This window comes from Rattus norvegicus, chromosome 5 (assembly GCF_021556685.1).
Source record: "Rattus norvegicus strain SHRSP/BbbUtx chromosome 5, alternate assembly SHRSP_T2T, whole genome shotgun sequence".
Taxonomy (NCBI): domain Eukaryota; kingdom Metazoa; phylum Chordata; class Mammalia; order Rodentia; family Muridae; genus Rattus; species Rattus norvegicus.
In genome coordinates this window covers 128569149-128586216 of record NC_141538.1, presented here as the reverse complement: position 1 = coordinate 128586216, position 17068 = coordinate 128569149, and the positions used below count along the sequence as shown (strand labels likewise).

The 17068-nt window shown below is 47.6% G+C and overlaps 1 long non-coding RNA gene and 1 pseudogene across 2 annotated transcripts; one reads left to right on the top strand and one right to left on the bottom strand.

The window, feature by feature from the left end:
- The first annotated feature begins 529 nt into the window (after positions 1 to 529).
- Zc3hav1-ps9 (zinc finger CCCH-type containing, antiviral 1, pseudogene 9) lies at positions 530 to 4262 on the top strand (annotated as a pseudogene). The gene is made up of 2 exons (XR_015620412.1): positions 530 to 619; positions 3241 to 4262. The product of XR_015620412.1 is annotated as a zinc finger CCCH-type containing, antiviral 1, pseudogene 9 (transcript).
- Positions 4263 to 6780: 2518 nt separating this feature from the next.
- Positions 6781 to 17014, bottom strand: LOC134486962 (uncharacterized). The gene is made up of 3 exons (XR_015620413.1): positions 16633 to 17014; positions 10927 to 11041; positions 6781 to 8355 (listed from the first exon to the last, which is right to left on the bottom strand). It is a non-coding gene; the product is annotated as an uncharacterized LOC134486962 (long non-coding RNA).
- Positions 17015 to 17068: the final 54 nt, after the last annotated feature.

Sequence of the window (17068 nt, the reverse complement as noted above, 5' to 3'; positions counted from 1 at the left end):
AGAAAGGACTTCAGGAAAATTGGATGTGGGGGATGCCAGGCCCTGAGAGAGAGGGAGATAGAGCTGCAGCTGGGGAGAAGGATCAGGTAGGGCAGGACAAGGAGGGCCATGTGTGCTGTAGGAAGGTCTGCTTCTCTCGTGGAATGGAGGCTGCTGAGTGATGGGATAATTAGGAATCACAGAGCCAGACCCAAGGAGAGAAGAAAACACGAGGAACGGGGACACAAGTCGCCAAACTCTCGCTGAAGCAGCTCACTTGTTCTTCAGTTATTGACCGAGCCCCTGACTCCGTTCCAGCCACTGCTCGCTGAGCATTACAGCCAAGACAATAAAGGAAAAGACAGGCTCTGGGAGGCTCTGTTTGAGAGCCATGAGCAACAATGAAGCAGAGGACAGAGATGTGGTCATGAATGGTTCTCGACTTCCGTAAGGTGATGGGAAGCTCTCTGGTGAAAGACTGAGTAGAAGACCACTCAATGGGAGCAAGGGAGTCCAGGATCCCAGGTCCTGGCAGGAGGCATGCTGTGCAGAAAGACCAGCAAGGGCAGAATCCAGCAGCAAGGCAGCCAGGAGGCTGGAGTGACCGGAGGCCTGAGTGACTGAAGCAGAATCAAGTCTGGTGAGTGTGTGTGTAAGAGAGAGAGAGAGAGAGAGAGAGAGAGAGAGAGAGAGAGAACAGATGCTTAACATTTGGACTTTTTGTTCTCTTAGAACTGACTATGCGACTTGGCCACAGTAGCATGGGAGCAGCTTGAGATTGTGTGAAAGAGTGGGGGGTGGGGCTGGGGACTTAGCTCAGTGGTAGAGCGCTTACCTAGGAAGCGCAAGGCCCTGGGTTCGGTCCCCAGCTCCAAAAAAAAGAACCAAAAAAAAAAAAAGAGTGGGGTGGGTGACAGCTGCAGAGATGGCTCAGTGGTTTGCAGAGCTTGCTGCCCTTCTAGAGGACCTGGACCCCATTGCCAGTACCCACGCTGGATGGATTGTAATCACCAGTAACTCCAGTTCCAGAGGGGCCCATGCCTTATTCTGGCCTCCCTGAACACGCATGCATGCTCACACGCATACACACACACTCACACACACTCACATTCACACACACACCCATACGCATTCACACACACTCACACACAATACACACCCATATTCACACTCACACACACTCACACACACTCACATGCACACATACACACTCACACACACATACACACACATATTCACACTCACACACACACTCACACACACACTCACACACACACTCACACGCATACACACACTCACACACTCACATTCACACACACACCCATACGCACTCACACACACTCACACACACCCATACTCACACTCACACACATCCACACACATTCACACACACACACTCACACACACCCATACTCACACACACACACATTCACACACACACACACTCACACACACCCATACTCACACTCATATACACATTCACACACATTCACACACACACTAACTCACACACACACACACACACACTCACACATACTCACTCACACACATATACACACACATCATGAAAATTAAATAATTCTTTTCTTCTTTTTAAAGAGTGGGCAGGACTGCGTCCCTATAAGACTTCCTAGACAAACATGGCAACCATGCAGAATGGTCTGACAGTCATGGTTAGTCTCCAGTGTGGACACTGGGCAATTATAAGGCTTTAGTTTCACTGTAAGTAAGCTGGGCCTGCTCTGGCATTTCATTCATGCCTTTGGGTACTGTGTATGAACAGATGGTCATCAGAGAGCCAGAGGGGAAACTGGGAGTCTAACTCCTCTATTTCTTGTCTGCAGGGAAGTGGGAAAGTTGACCAGCTTCTCAGGGCTTCAGGCTCCTCCTTGTAAACTGGGGAAATCATAACACCCATGCCACAGGGCTGAAGTGAAGAGGAAATGGATTACTGCATGTGAGGCACATAGAAAGTGCTTGGCACACAGTGCGATTACATAGTGTCCCTACCTTTACTGATGCACTAACTTAGAGGAGCCATTGTGCTGGTTTGAACTGGTTAAAGAGACGAAAGGTAACTGGAGTGGCTGGAGACATGGCCCAGCACCAGTTGCTCCTCCAGAGGGCCACAGACCACCCAGGGGAGTGTGTCAGCAGAGGGACCAAGGCTTGGATTTCAGGTAGAGAATGGATTTGGCATGACAGACAGACACAAACTCGAGGTGTGTGCTGCTGCAAAAAGCTTTACTTCTTGGCACATATTTAAGTAGTTAGAACAGGTACATCATAATTGGCAATCATTCAGCTCCTATTCATCACCCCACCAAATGTCCCTTGCAAAGAGGAAAGCTGAACATAGTCTCAGAAACAGTTCTCAACTGCAAACAATAGTTTAAAAAAACTGCAGTTATACTGCCAGATTTGTGGGCACCAGGTATGCATTCATCATTTATCTTTGTCATAATAAAGTTTAAACTCTATATTTATGGCCCCTCAGAATAGGAAGGAAACTTTTGTAACCATAGTTAACCCTTGATAAGTTTGTTCAACTTGTTGGAACTTGTCTATGATCTTCCTAAAAGAATCGTTACTGTTTTGAATCATGCTAAACAAAACTTTCCCAAAAGGGGGAAAGGCTTTTCTGGAACAGTCATGTTCTTGCTGCAATTAATTTCTCTCCTATTTACTGAGAACTAACGGGTGCAGCAGTTGAATTCATCGCAGCCGTTGAGTTCATCAGGACCATGATGGTGTGAGACGTTTCCGTCTCTGAACTTTCAGTTCCTGAGACATCTAAAGGTACATGACCATCTTCCCACACTGCTATATTCTTAAAATCAGATGTTGTTGACAGGCTTAAAGCTGCCAAGATCACCAAGGCTAGAACACAGAAGGCACCTCCACCGCAAGCATAGACCCCAGTCATCATATTTTTGTAGGGAGACTGCCAGAGACCTCCAGGAGGCCGAGCCATTCCAGGCACAGGCCTCTGTTCTGGATAGAAACGAAGCACAAGAGCTTCCTGTTACACAGACTCCACTGGAATGGGTGTGGCACCAGAGGACCTGAGCTTGATTTCCAGCACCCATGTGGCAGCTCACAACTGCCTGTAACTCCAGTCCTAGGGATCCAATGCCCCCTCTGGCCTCTGTGAGTACTGCATGTACATGGTGCATAGACATGTGTAGGCAAACCCGGAAGATATGTAAAAATACATAGAGTTGGTGAGAAGCTTTTTTTTTTTTTTTTTTTTTTTAAAAGAGACTTGTCTCAGGGGATGCGCTGGCAGGCCATGGCGGACCTCACCCTATGCGCGTTCCTCACCAAGGTGCTGTGTGCTGACAGTGGCCACAAGTTTCTGCAGGACCTGCGCGGCCACGTGGAGCTGTCGGAGGCAAAGCTGCAGGCCATGCTGAGGCGTGCGGGCCCAGAGCGCTTCCTGCTGCAGGAGGTGGAGTTGCACGACGGCCCGTGGGACCCGGAGGCCGAGGTGGCAGCAGGGCAGCAGGCTCGGCTCGGCTCAGGCGGTGGCGCCACGGGCTGCAGGGTGATGGCCGTGTCCTCCGCGCGCCTCTGCGCCCGCTACTAGCGGGAGTGCCAGGCCTGCGACCAGCTGGACTTGTGTTGCCGCCACATGCTGGGCAAGTGCCCCCACCACGACTGCTGGTCTACCTGCTCTCTGTCCCATGATATCCACACACCTGTCAATGTCCAAGTTCTGAAAAACCAGGGCCTTTTGGCCTCAATGAAGCCCAGCTTCGAATCCTGCTTTTGCAGAACAACCCCTGCCTTTTCCCAGAGGTCTGTTTGCTGTACAACAAAGGTGGTGATGTCCTTTATGGCTACTGCAACCTCAAGGATAAGTGCAACAAGTTTCACGTATGCAGATCCTTTGTGCGGGGTGAATGCACTTTTCAGACCTGCAAACGCTCCCACCAGCTCATTCATGCTGCCACCCTGAAGTTGCTAGAGGACCAAGAACTTCGTGTTTCAAGTGTGGTGAATTTCCAGATAATCTCTACCTACAGACATAAGAAGTTGCACAAGATGCTTGAAGAGAAAGACAACTCGACTTCTACTGAGCAATCACAAGGCCTTGGGAAACAAGGAACCCCCGGGGCCGGGGCTGTGGAGGCCAGGCCTTTCTTCCCTGCCGGTGCTCAATCGCCCTGGAAGCCCCAGTAAACCTTAAGGAGCATTGAGCATCGGAGGAAGCAAGAAGCAGTTTGTGCATCTTGGAGGATCAGAAGGAAGACTTCTGCTGAGATGGAGTTTTTAGCCGGTCTTTCTTTCCCTCACTTAGTATCATTGGCAACTCCAATACCTACCTCACAGCTGATTGGCAGAACCCAGGGTAGAAACGAAAATATACTTGCAGTTGACGTTGGACCTGGAGTTGGCAAAGAGAGGGTAAAATTCTGAGCACGCAGTCCAGGGTGAGTCCTGAAGCTGTAGCCTCCCTCTGTAGCTCTTGAATGCCTTCGAAGCTCTGGATGGAGGACAGGTTTCTGCTGCCTTCTTGGTCCAGCTGGTGTTTTCTAGACTTCATTTATACAGCTTACATTACAGACATCACAGTTTGTGTGCTCTGTCCTTATTTGTTACTTGGGTTTATACATAATCCCTTTTTGCACAGAATTATTAATATAGTTTAGTCACCTCTCTTATTCTGGAATATTTCATACTCCTGACAATGTTTGAATATCTCATTTTGTATCTGTGCAGTATTGGGTTTAAAAGCCAGTTTGTACTTTTGCCTGGCTTGTAGGTGCTAAACAATACTGTCTTCTTATACACATTTCCTTAACCATCTGTGTAGATAACCTCCGTCCTTGCTTGCTATGGGTCTTGCTTGATTTTGTGAATTTCCTGTGTTGCATTTTGTGGCTCGGGCCCTCTGTGCTGTTGTCAATACTGTGTTTGTAATATTCAAGTTTCTGGGTCCATCCTCAGCCAGTATCCCAGCTAATAGTCTTTGGGCTCTGCCCAGAGGTTTCTACCTCACCCCACCTCTCTCATCGTCTGTCGAGCCTATCAGAGCTCAGCTGCTCTATCTTGAAGGATGTGTAATTCGTTCCTTCCAGTTGTATCTCCCCCGAATGGATGGAGACAGGCCATCAGGAATCTATATATATATCTTACCCGTTTCGTGGTTTCTCCCTACTTCCTCCCTCAGCCCCTCCGTCTCCACTCACCCTGGTGTTTTCAGGGTGTGCTTTGGGGACATTTGTTGTGGTCATGTTCCCCAGTGTCACTTTGTTTTGATTTGTGTTTCTTACCATAACATGACATTTGAGAAATAGTAGCAATTCAGTAAGTTTTCATAAAGCCGAACTTCCCTTATTTGGAGAAACTTTTATCATGATGCCAAGGGATCGAAAGAGAGGAGGGATATAAAAGTGTCCTTTCCAAATGAAAAACCAGTTTCCTGGACAGTAAGCTTGCTGACTTACTGTTTTTCACTTCAGTGGTCAGTGACAGTATTTCTGAAATTGTGTTTTACATTCTTTTCTTCCTTTTTAAATTTCTAGTTGTGATTTTTTTTCTGAGTGTGCGTGCGTGGTGTGTGTGTGTGTGTGTGTGTGTGTGTGTGTGTGTGTTGGGATCTAACCTAGGACCTTGCCCATGTGAAGCAAAGTCCTCTACCAACAAGGTACATTTAAGTCCTGGGCTTTAAAATAAATTTTTAGGCCAGTCACTGTGGTGTAGGCTTTTAATCCCAGCACTACAGAGGCAGAGGCAAGCAGATCTCAATGTGTTCATGGCTGCCTAATCTATGTAGTGAGTTCCAGGCTAGTCAGAGCTGCATAGTGAGACCCTGCCTCAAAAGAAATGGCATTTAATTATTATTATGATTTATATGCTGTCATTTTCCTTTATATACGATGTTACTGGTCTGTAATCATTGTTGCAACATTTTATTAAAGTCTGTAATATTTCATTTAAAAAAAAAAAAGAGACTTGTCTCTGGAGATGCTCCCATGGAAATGCTAACAGGACTTCCTGAAGTGTCTGTCCTTGAGTGAAACAGAAATTCAAGACTTTTGTACTTTTCTGCCAAGTTACTGGGAAAATGGAGTCACATCTGGTTCGGTTCGGTTTGGTTTTCTTAAGCTATGGGGAAATCAAGGCAGTAGGGTCTGTCAGTCTGGCTCAATGGCGCTCACACTGGGGGCTCAACGAAGTGAGACTGAACTGTTAGGGATGATTGGAGTGGCCTGGCCAGGGAGGGAAGGATAAAAGGTAACCTGAGGGAGTGGAGAGAGGTGTCTGAGAGGGATGGCAGGGAGAGAGGCTGAAAACCAGGAGGAGTATCATATAAAATAAATCACTGAAAGGAGGCAGAGAGGGAGGTGTAGTCAGCAGAACTGAACTTTGACAGAAGTAAGTATTCATTGTTGGCATCTGGGCCTCACAGGCTTGTAATCCCAGCTACTTAGGACACTGAGGCAGGAGGATCACAGGTTCAAGGCCTGCCTGTGCTACAGACTGAATGCCAGGCTGGCCTAGAAAACTTAGTTACAACCTGTCACAGAACTAAAATTAAGAGGCATTTGCCTACCACGAATAAGACTGTAGTTCAGTTCCCAGTACGGAAAAGCAAAAGGAGGGTAGGGGAGTTCGGGTGTGAATGCTTACTGGGGTCAGGCATAGAGAACGGAAGGGCTGGGGGTGTAGAGAATTCACCTAGCATGTCGTGAGACCCTGGGTTTAATCCTCAGCCCTGGGTGGGGGGTGGGGGCTGAAGGGCGTCTTGTTTAGGAATTCCATTGCTGCAAAGAGACACCATGACCAAGGCAGCACTTATAAAGGACACCATTTAATTGGGGCTGGCTCACAGGTTCTGAGGTTCAGTTCATTATCATCAGGGTGGGAAGCATGGCAGTGTCCAGGCAGGCATGGCGCTGGAGGAGCTGAGAGTTCTACATCTTGTTCCAAAGGCAAACAGGAGAAAACTGGCTTCCAGGCAACTAAGAGGAGGGTCACAAAGCCCAATGCCACAGTGGCACACTTCCTCTAACAAGGCCACACCCACTCCAATGAGGCCACACCTCCTAAGAGTGCCATCCCTGTCACTATCTCCACGGGGTGGAGCGGAGGTGGTGGAAACAGTACAGTGTGCTGGAATACAGACAGTTATTTGGGGATGAATGGCTGGAAGGAGAAGATTAAAAACGAAGCCGTGGCTGGGGATTTAGCTCAGTGGTAGAGCGCTTACCTAGGAAGCGCAAGGCCCTGGGTTCGGTCCCCAGCTCCGGAAAAAAAAAAAAAAAAAAAAAAAAAACCAAAAAAAAAAAAAAAAAAAAAAAAAAAAAAAAAAAAACGAAGCCGTAACTGAGACAAGGTGTGAGATCCAGACAGAGCTGCGAGTGATAATGAAGCAAATGGGTGCCAAGGGTCTGGCTAAGGCCTGGGACCCAGAGAGATGAGGGGAGTCCAGACCTGCTGCTGGTTGCTAAGGTCTGAGGGCCAGCTGCCTCTGAGTTCCGAGGATCACTGAAGGATGTTGGGGAGCAGTGCCCCTTCTCCGTGGCACCCGAGGTACACTGCTACTGCTGGGCAATTGCTTTTAAGCCCACCCTGGCATCTGCAGACCCTGCCACCTTCCACATAAAATTTTGTACAATTGGCACCGAGTGAGGGCTTGGGACGACGCCTGAGGGACTGAATGAAGGCAAGCTGTAGGAAGGCAGCAGTTCCAGTCAGCTTGACAGGACAGTGATCTTCTTTTTCTGGGCCCCATCACACACATCACAGAGTGTGCTCCCCCACCCCCACCCCCGCCCTCTACCTTCTCCTCCCCAACTCCTTTCTTCTTAGACAGGTGGGTGGATTCTTAACGAAGACCAACCATGTTCAACACAGAAGCACAGTTGGCAGTCCATACAGATCTGGATCTCACTCTAACAATTCACAAGGGCCACTGGTTGTTTCAGGGTTGCGATGCCTGCTGTCTTTCGGTGGAGGTTGCCCAGAGTGGTCATACAGCCTTGTCTTCCTATGACTGGCCCTGGGATTTTTAAGGCGTCTATTCAGTAGGTGGCAAAGGATCAGTCCCACTGCCTCCCAGTCAGTCCACGCCGGGACCACTCCATTTCCTGCTTTTTAATACAAGGCCAGCCACTGAAGAGTTAGAAAAACAAAATTTACATGGATAAAAGGACTTGTCCCAGTTAGAGTTTAACTGCTGTGAGCAGACACCATGACCAAGGCAAGCCTTATAAAGGACAGCATTTAATTGGGGTGGCCCTCAGGTTCAGAGGTTCAGTCCATTATCATCACGGTGGGAACATGGCAGCATCCAGGCAGGCATGGTGCAGGAGGAGCTGAGAGTTCTTCATCTTCATCGGAAGGCTGCTAGTGGAAGACTGGCTCCTAGGCATCGAGAACCAGGGTAGTAAAGCCCATGCTCACAGTGACATGCCTACTCCTAATAGGGCCACACCTCCTAAGAGTGCCACTCCCCAGGCCAAGCATATACAAACCATCATAAGACTTAATTCTCCTTGGCACTGAAGAAAGAATATTTTTCCATTTGGAAAGTTTTACGAACAAATGGGACGATTAGGAGTCTCAGAAATCTGGGTCCATGTGAAGTATATCCACAGCCATATACTCCACTTGAGGATCCTCCTATCTCTGGTTAGGGAAGCATCCTAGGAGAGTTACTGCCATGAGTATTAGATTAAATACGCACAGCACTGAGCTTCTGAGTCCGTTGTTTGTGACTGGGTCTCACTCTGTAGCCTTGGCTAGCCCGGAATGCACTTTTAAACCAGACTGGCCTTGACCTTGCTTCTTCAGTCTCTGCCTCCCAAGTGCTAAGATTGCATTTGTGCAGCCCCTGTCCCCACCATGAAGGTCTGGCATCCACATGCGTGCACATATATGTGCACATACAAACAGAAAGGAAAGAGTAGGAAGTAACTGGAATTACAGCTTAGAGCACAGAATAAAGGCAGCCCAATGCTATCCATTGGAATAATCTCGTGTTCCCTCAGAGAGGAGAAAGTGGGTGAAAATGATAATAGACCATGAAGGGTGCTAAGCTCAGAGCCTGAGCCTCATTCTCCACTAATCTTTGCTAAGATTTTACAAAAACTAAATGTTGATGTGGTGTAGTAGTACATGCTTTTAATTTCAGCACTTGAAGGCCAGCCTGGCCTACATAGCAAATACCAAGATATTCAAGACTATATAGAGACCCTGTCTCAAAAAAAAAAAAAGTTAAATGCAGACTAGTAACAAGCACAGCAAATGCTAGCTAGCTCTCACCACAGCCATCACTTCATCACTATTGTTACTCCTGGCAGGTTTTTGTTCTAGGACTATTATACAAACAGGATACAGAATGAGCTGGAAAAAACTTATCCCTCCCCTGTTCCCCCTCCCTGTGTGCATGTGCGTGTGTGTGTGTGTGTGTGTGTGTGTGTGTGTGTGTGTGTGTGTTCATAACATATGTGTTCAGGTACCTCAGGAGGCCAGAAGGTGTCGTCCAATTTCCTGAAACTGGAGTTACTGGTGACTGTGGGCCTCCTGATGTGACTGCTAGGGACTGAACCCAGGTCCTCTGGAAGAGCATCAAGAAGTTCTCTTAGCCTTCAAGCCATCTCTCCACCCCCTAGGATATGATTTCAAAGGAAAGACAAGAGAGGTACAAGGGAAAGGGGGATATAGTAAGAGTGTTATGGGACATAAGATTTTGAAGGAAAGGCAAGAGAGATACAAGGGAGGAGGTGATATAGTAAGAGTGTTATGGGACATGAGAAATATATACCTAAGTTATGGAAGGAAATGAGTTTGGAGTATTTCAGAGACAGCCCAACTGGAGGAAAATCGTCTTGAAGGACAGGGATGCGAGGTGTCTAGGTGGGACTCCAAAGCTTTTTTCCGAGGCCTGTCCTGAGATCATCATCCACTTCAGGTCAGGGGCTGTGTATACATCATTCCCTGTGCAGAACTGACCTGGTTTCAAAGCATCCCCTAAGGAAAGCTGGTTGTGTGGTATCATCTTCAACTCAGCCTGTTTCCACATGCCTCTTACTGTCCTCACCAAGCTGAGCCTTGAAAGGGGCATTCTCCTGCCACTGGCGTTGCAGGGTCTAACAGGCTTGAACATGGCAAAGTGGGGCTGAGAGACTTTGCCTTTTAACCTTCTCCCCCTTGCTAAAAACTGTTTGCTTTCTTATAATTAATCCCCAAGTTCTGTTCCCTTATTTGGCCTCTGACTCATTTTGAGACAAAACACCAAGGTCCAAAAATCAAAATTCATTGTTTGCCTAACGTGCAATCAAAATTAATTTACCAACTCACCTTAGCACAGACTCCACCCCCTTTTTCTCCTTAAAAACCCACTCCTGCTCCTGCACAAAACCAAACAAAAACCAAACAAAAACCCACCTGCTTTTTGCTTGCTCCTTTTTGGTACACACACACACACACACACACACACACACACACACACACACACACAGTACCCCTCCTGGGTAATAATCTCCTTTGTGCTGAGAATTTGATGTCTGGGTATGCCCTGTACAGGCTCCAAGGGGGCCACCCTCCTAGGTGTCAGTGGCTTTAGAACCCCATATTTAGTAGAGGATGACATTTAACTCTAATGCCTCCTGCCTTTCCAGCAGAAATATCTAGAAATTGACCAAAGCATGTTGCAGAATGTTCCAGAAAGGTCCTTCCTATCTTAAACAGCAAGGCCACCATAACTAGGTCCTGTCCAACTTGGCCAGAGATGTGAGAGAGGGTGTGGATGACACAGGAAACAGTCGGGCTCACAGCTGGCTGGAAGGAATCCTTCTATCCCAAGGAGTCTTTCCCAGGAGGAAAGAACAAGAAAGCTCACTCAGGCTGGAGGGGTACCTGGAGGGCAGATGTCTCTATCCCTTTCAATATGTACACAAACCCAAAACTATCCCTTGTTCGCTCTACACTTACCACTCAGCATTCCAGCCAACTACCTGCTACGTATCATCTCCGGGTGTTGATATCCTCTCTTTAAGAATTTGTTGGATCAGGTTCTCTTAATGTAGTGGGCCAGCGGTTCATGAGCCTAGGAAACATTTTGTACTTGATAAAGTGTAAGATGGGTGGCATGAAAACGATCACAGGCAAGTAGAGACACATCTCTAACAAATGCTGCCTCTTCAGTCAGGGTGAGGAGACTTCATCCCTGTCCTCCTCTTCCATGGCTTACCCATCCTGGCGTTGTGGAGTCCTGAGGAAAAACACATCAGCAAGAGGGCAGGTGACTGCCATCGTGACGTTAGGAGATCTCTCCATTGTACCAATGTAGACGGGTATTCCTGGGTAGGAAGGCCCAATGCTTATAGGCAGGGCTTAATCCTGATCATCAAAAGTAAGGAAGTTTAGGTGAGACAAGGCCTCTTCCCAGGGCTAAGTGAGGGTCACGTTTAGATTCCGGGGAGGTAAACTCCTTTAGAGTCCCAGTGGACCTTTCTATTATCACTTGGTCTTGAGGGTTAGGGAATCCCAAAAGTATGGTTAATCTCACTGAATTGTTGAGAGGCATAGGCAGGGTCATTACCCGTCTTGGAAGCCCATGGAACACCCATAACCAACATAACAGATTTCACAGCCTTGATGTGGAGGGAAGCTTTTTCTCCCATCAAGGCCACAGCATATACAAGGGAGGAGCAAGTGCCTACAATAGCTTGTACATATCTAAAATTACCAAAAGAGGGCTAGTGAGTCCCACCCATCCACCAAATAACATTGGGGAGTAACCTTCTTGGGTTGACACCTCCCCTATTGAGAGGCACTCACGGTGCAAATGGGGTGCAAGTGAGGTGAGATCTTGCGTGATGTCTGCATTGTGTCATGGATAATTCTGGAAAGTGCTTTTCTAAGTTTCTCAAGGAAAGGAGAAATTGTTGATGCAATGGTCTAGCCTGTTCCAAGAACCCCTGGTCAACAGTCATTAAGTCAGTCATCTCATTGCCCTTAGCCAAGATTGCTGGCAGCCTGGAGTGGGCTATGATATGAGAAATGAACCGTGCTGTGCCCTGTGCTCAAGGGCTCCTTGAAGGGAGTCATAAGGACGTGTATGGGCTTTTATAACTATTGTGTAGGACAATGGTAGGGTTCAAAGAGTCTATACTGCGTACTGATTGTCTGAAAATATGACAGGCTCAGTCTGACAGAGTTCAGAGATCCTCAGGAGTCCCAACAACTCCCCTAATTGGTCTGATCCAGGGTTCAGAAGGATGGAGTAACATCCTTCAAGTCTGGCCTCTAGTAATATCCCGTATCTTTGTTGGCAGTGGCCTTAGGGATCAGGGTACAACTGGGGAGGCTGTAGGGCTTAATTTCAATATGTAAGTGGGAAGGGGCCGCCAGGTGGTTATCTGGGGAGTGTCTGCAAAGCCTGTCATCATTTCTTGAAAAGTAAGGGAATCTGCCATTACGGGTTGAGAGTGCTTAAGAGAAAAGGGCAATATTACCTTATCAGGTTCCTTATTACAAATTCTCTTGCCAAGCCTTAAGAGCAAGCTTAAAGGTGATTTCATATTTGGAAGTTACCTTATGTATTTCTGAGTGAGCTTGGTGCAGTCACATGAGGGGGCCATTTTGCCACAGGGCCCCTAGGACCCAAATAATTGTTGCCAGCAAAGGCCTCAAAGGGTCGTGCCTATTAAGGCTCATGTCAGACAAGCAGGCCATTATCTTCTGCAGGAGTCTCTTACCGTCCTGCGTAAGGGTGATTTTAGTCAGGGGCTATCGGGGCCTTCCGATGGGGAGAAGAGATTTCTCATTTCTTAATCTGGGATCAGAAGAAATGGTTTTAACCAATTAACAGTCCCACATAGTTATTGAAGCCCCATGAGGGAGTAGATCTCTTTCCAAGAAATAGAGAAGGCCAGGGGTCTAATCTGCTTAGAAAGAGAATCCCAGAGAGGCATACAGGGGCACTGACTGAAGCTTTTCAGGGGGCAGCCCACAGATTAAGCTCTTCTAAGTCTTAGGAGCTGTGAGGTAACTCCTTGTAAAGGAGATGAATCAGGATGTGCCAGCATAATGTTGTTCATCTAGCGGATGATCAAAATATCTTCAGGGACTGCTTGAGGCACAGCTCAGCCACTGAAAGCTGGCAGATGGTGGGTCTATTTTTCATTCCCTGTGGGAGGATGTCCATTGGTGTCTCTTAGCTGGTCTTTTCTATACTAGGCTTCCACACTGTAAAGGCACATCTGCATCCGTCCTGTAGTGCCAGGAGGATTTGGAAAACATCAGTCCTTCATATCCATCACCAGTCTGTGACAGAAGGCTGGGAGGGCACCGGGATGAGGCAGTCCCGCCTGAGTAGTCCCCATTTCTCCCATTTGTTCACTGATAGTTCTCAGATCTCGTAAGGGTCTATATTTTCCTGACTTCCTTTTTATAACAAAGATAGGGTGTTATGTCTACTGGTCGAGGGCTCTAAGTGGCCCAATTTAAGTTGTTCCTCAACCAGTTCTTTGAGTGTGGACAATTTTGGTTCAGTGATTGGCCGCTGGTTCACCCAGATATCAGTATCTGACGTCCAGGCCAGCAGTGTGGATACCGAGAGTCAGATACCGAGATGGAAGGAGGCCCTGGGTGGGCGGTGTCCCTTAGAATTGGGGGTGATCCCCTTTTAGGAGGCCTTGAGCTGTTCACGTTCCATGATGTCATCAAAGAAGACCTGATTATCCATTGTAAGGATGGCACCCATATCCTCTAATGTGTCCCTGCCCCAAAGAGTGTGAGGGATGTCAGCAACAACAAATCCCATCTAGATGTCCAGTCATGGGTGAATGTGAAAACTTAAGGAGAGCCTGTCAGCCATTGCTCCTGCTGTGACTGCAGAAAGACAGGACATCTCTGTAGAGACTGCCTGAACAGTAGGCCAAGGACAAAGTGTCCTTGCAATAATAAAGGATTTCACTGGGCGGGAGACTGCAGGTCTTAGAACTCCTCTGATAAACTCTGAGGATGTCTTAACGCTCCGAAAGGCGTGTCCCTCAGCCCTGTCAATAAGAGGAGACTGCTCCAAGACGACTAAATGGTGGGCTCTCCTTAAGTTTTCACATTCACCCATGACTGGACGCCTAGATGGGATTTGTTGTTGCTGACATCCCTCACACTCTTTGGGGCAGGGACACATTAGAGGACATGGGCACCATCCTTACGATGGATGAGCAGGTCTTCTTTGATGACATCAGGCAGGCCTCTCTGCAAGTCTGTCCTCAGATCTTTGCCTGATGCCAAGAGGGCACTGGGAAAGGTAGTCAGAGTTGCTATAGGGTCTGGCCTAGGTCAAGGTCTCTGGTGGACACTACCCATGTATGAAGGCTATCATTACTGTGGACTGCCACCTCTGCGTCTCGGGTGGAAACATTAAGACCCTCCCAAGCCAATTGTTTAAAAGGCATGTCTCGAGTGGGTCCTGAATCGACCCTTCCCTCCACTGCCTCAGTAGTCCTTGTGAGAAAGTCCATAAAGGACTTGTCAGATTGTTGTAGGGAAGTAGGCAGAGGGATCTCTGGGAGTGCAGGCCTTAAGGGCCTTGAAAGACAGATTGGCCACCTGGCTGAAGTAGGCTGGTTGGCTGATAGTAGCTTTTGTAACTGGGTTATTGTTTGCCCTGTGGGCCGGTCAGCAGGTCTAGGGTGATGTTAAGGTTATATTCAAGATTTAAGTGTGCCTGACTCTCAGCCAGGTCCTGATGTGCTGACCACCAGTTTAAAAACGTGGTGAGCTCCAGTACTGCTTTAAGAAGATTGTATCAGTCATAATAGGTTTGTGAGTTCATGACCTTTGTGTTCATTGGCTGCCTTTCTAATTAGAGCAAAGTAAGCCAGGTTTGTATGTACCTCCCTGTTCCCTGTGCTCTGGACAGCTCGCTGCCTGACCTTACTTGCCCTTGGGGCTTGGGTTGAGTTGGCACAGAGCCATGCAAGACACAGACTCAGGAGCAGGTGAGAATGCTGTAGCAAGCTCATCTGAGCTCAGCTGCAAGCTCCTTTGATACCCTCCGCCCACGCCCCATTGGTCCTGAGAAAATACTTCCCGACTTGCTAGCATTGTTTGCACCAGAAATCTTTGTTCTCTCAGGCAGTCCTCAATTAGGTCCTCCTACAGGAGATGCTTTTGTAGCTGCACGGCGCCCAGCGTTTACATAGAGGCAGCTCTGCTGTTCCTGCTATACCTACCTCCCTTTCTGGACAAAGGACACAAAGGAATAAAACAAAAGCCTCATGCTTATATGGGGGCAAAGCACATAGACCACGAAGGGGTCAGTTTACAGTGCGTGTCGAGGGGCGGGGGGAAGCCAAAGGAGGGCACTTGACCATAAGGCAAAAAGGATAACTGCAATAAAAAACAAAACAAACAAACAAAAAAACCTGAACTCAAGCAAGCTCGATGCCCATACCCACATGGGTAGAGAGCACTGTACTAGGCCCCAGATGTTGCTTGTGACTCCGACCAAGACCCTTGGAGGAGGGGGTAAGTAAGCACAGAGTCAATAATCCAGACTCCCAGAGGCAGGCAAATGGCAGAAGAGGACTCGTTTACTACGGGAACTGGGCAAGCCTCTATACCTCCTTCCTAGCATCTCATTGTTTTTCAAGTAGCCAGATATAATGCTGTCATTTTCTCAGTGGCTCACTCCAATGCCTGATCCAACATTAGCAGTCTCTAGCCGTGCTGGAAGACCTAGGTTGGCTCAGGAAGGAAGTATCAGCGGCTCATATGCCAGCATTGCCACTGGGCCTGCCTGGCTAAGTTCCTCCTGTAGTCAGGGACTCTTTTATCAACCACACCAGCACTGCAGTGTTCACTCACTCTAGGTAAAGCCTGCTGGAACCTGGGACTTAGGCCTCAAGCCCAGACGATTCTAGGTTCCACTTCCTCTCATTTCTTTGACTGCTTGACAGTTCGCTTATGCTGTGTTTGGTCTCCCTTCCCCAGCTGGATCTTTTTGTTGAAATATGAACTCTTTCTTCCCTTATCTAGTTAAAGTCTCTTGTTTCTAAGAACATTTATTTGGAAATTGAATATTACTTTTAACCTGGCTACTGTGTTGTATCCTTTCATAGTTAATTCAAACTCTGGGGATTACTTCAATACAGTTGCTTCAGTCTCCGGGATTTTTTCTCTAAGTAGATAAACTTCCTTGATCCTTACACAGTCTTCCTAGACTCCCAGCTCATGATATCTTAATGTGGTACAGGTTCATACCTAAATAAAAGATGCACAGTACTTGCCCACAGAAGGGCCAAGGCTAGACCAGGGTACATAAATGCAAACAAGGACTCTGCCCTTGAGGACTTCAAAATTTACTGTGAGAGGTAGATAATTAAATAACTCACAATTACAGCTAAGCTTTTTGTAGGATTGTGGGAAAAGCACTGTGGAATCACAGAGGGGAGGATTCACTCTTGCAAGATGAAGGATGAGGATGGAGAGGAACTCCTGAGACACGGGAGCTCAGGAACCTTACAGCTCTGAGGTGGGGCAGTGTCCCAATGGAACAGCATCCTGAGACATGGGAGCTCAGGAATCATAAGCTCTGAGTGAAAGCCTCCTCAGCAGAGGTGATGCAGCTCTCAGGGGAGCTAAGGAGCTCAGGAGCGCTCCCTCCCGCCCCCCCTCCTTTACCTCTTCTCTTCATTGCTTCTTTTCTTCTTGGCTTCTTCCGAAGATTTCAGGCTTATGGAACGCTACATGGACCTAGTATAAGCCTAACAAATTGTATTGGTAAAATAAGTATGTCTATTGTTCAGTAAATCTAGAACTGTGGGGGAGTTTGATCTTGTTCTCTACTTATAAGACAAAGGTTTGAAATGTTCTTGGTCTCTAGGGACCAAACTTTGACAAGTTTAGGTCTGCCCAAATGCCAAGTTTCAGCGTTTCTTTTTTCTCTATCTCTGATTCCTATTCAGTCTGTGAAAGGAAAAGAGGGCAGCTTCCGAGATATATGCCTGCCGCCTTGGGACAAGAAGTTGGACTTACTGTTCAGAGACCAAGCCCTGCCCGAGTGGGCGTGGCCCGTTCATGGGCGTGGCCGCGGTGTGGGCGGGTTCTGCGAGAGGAT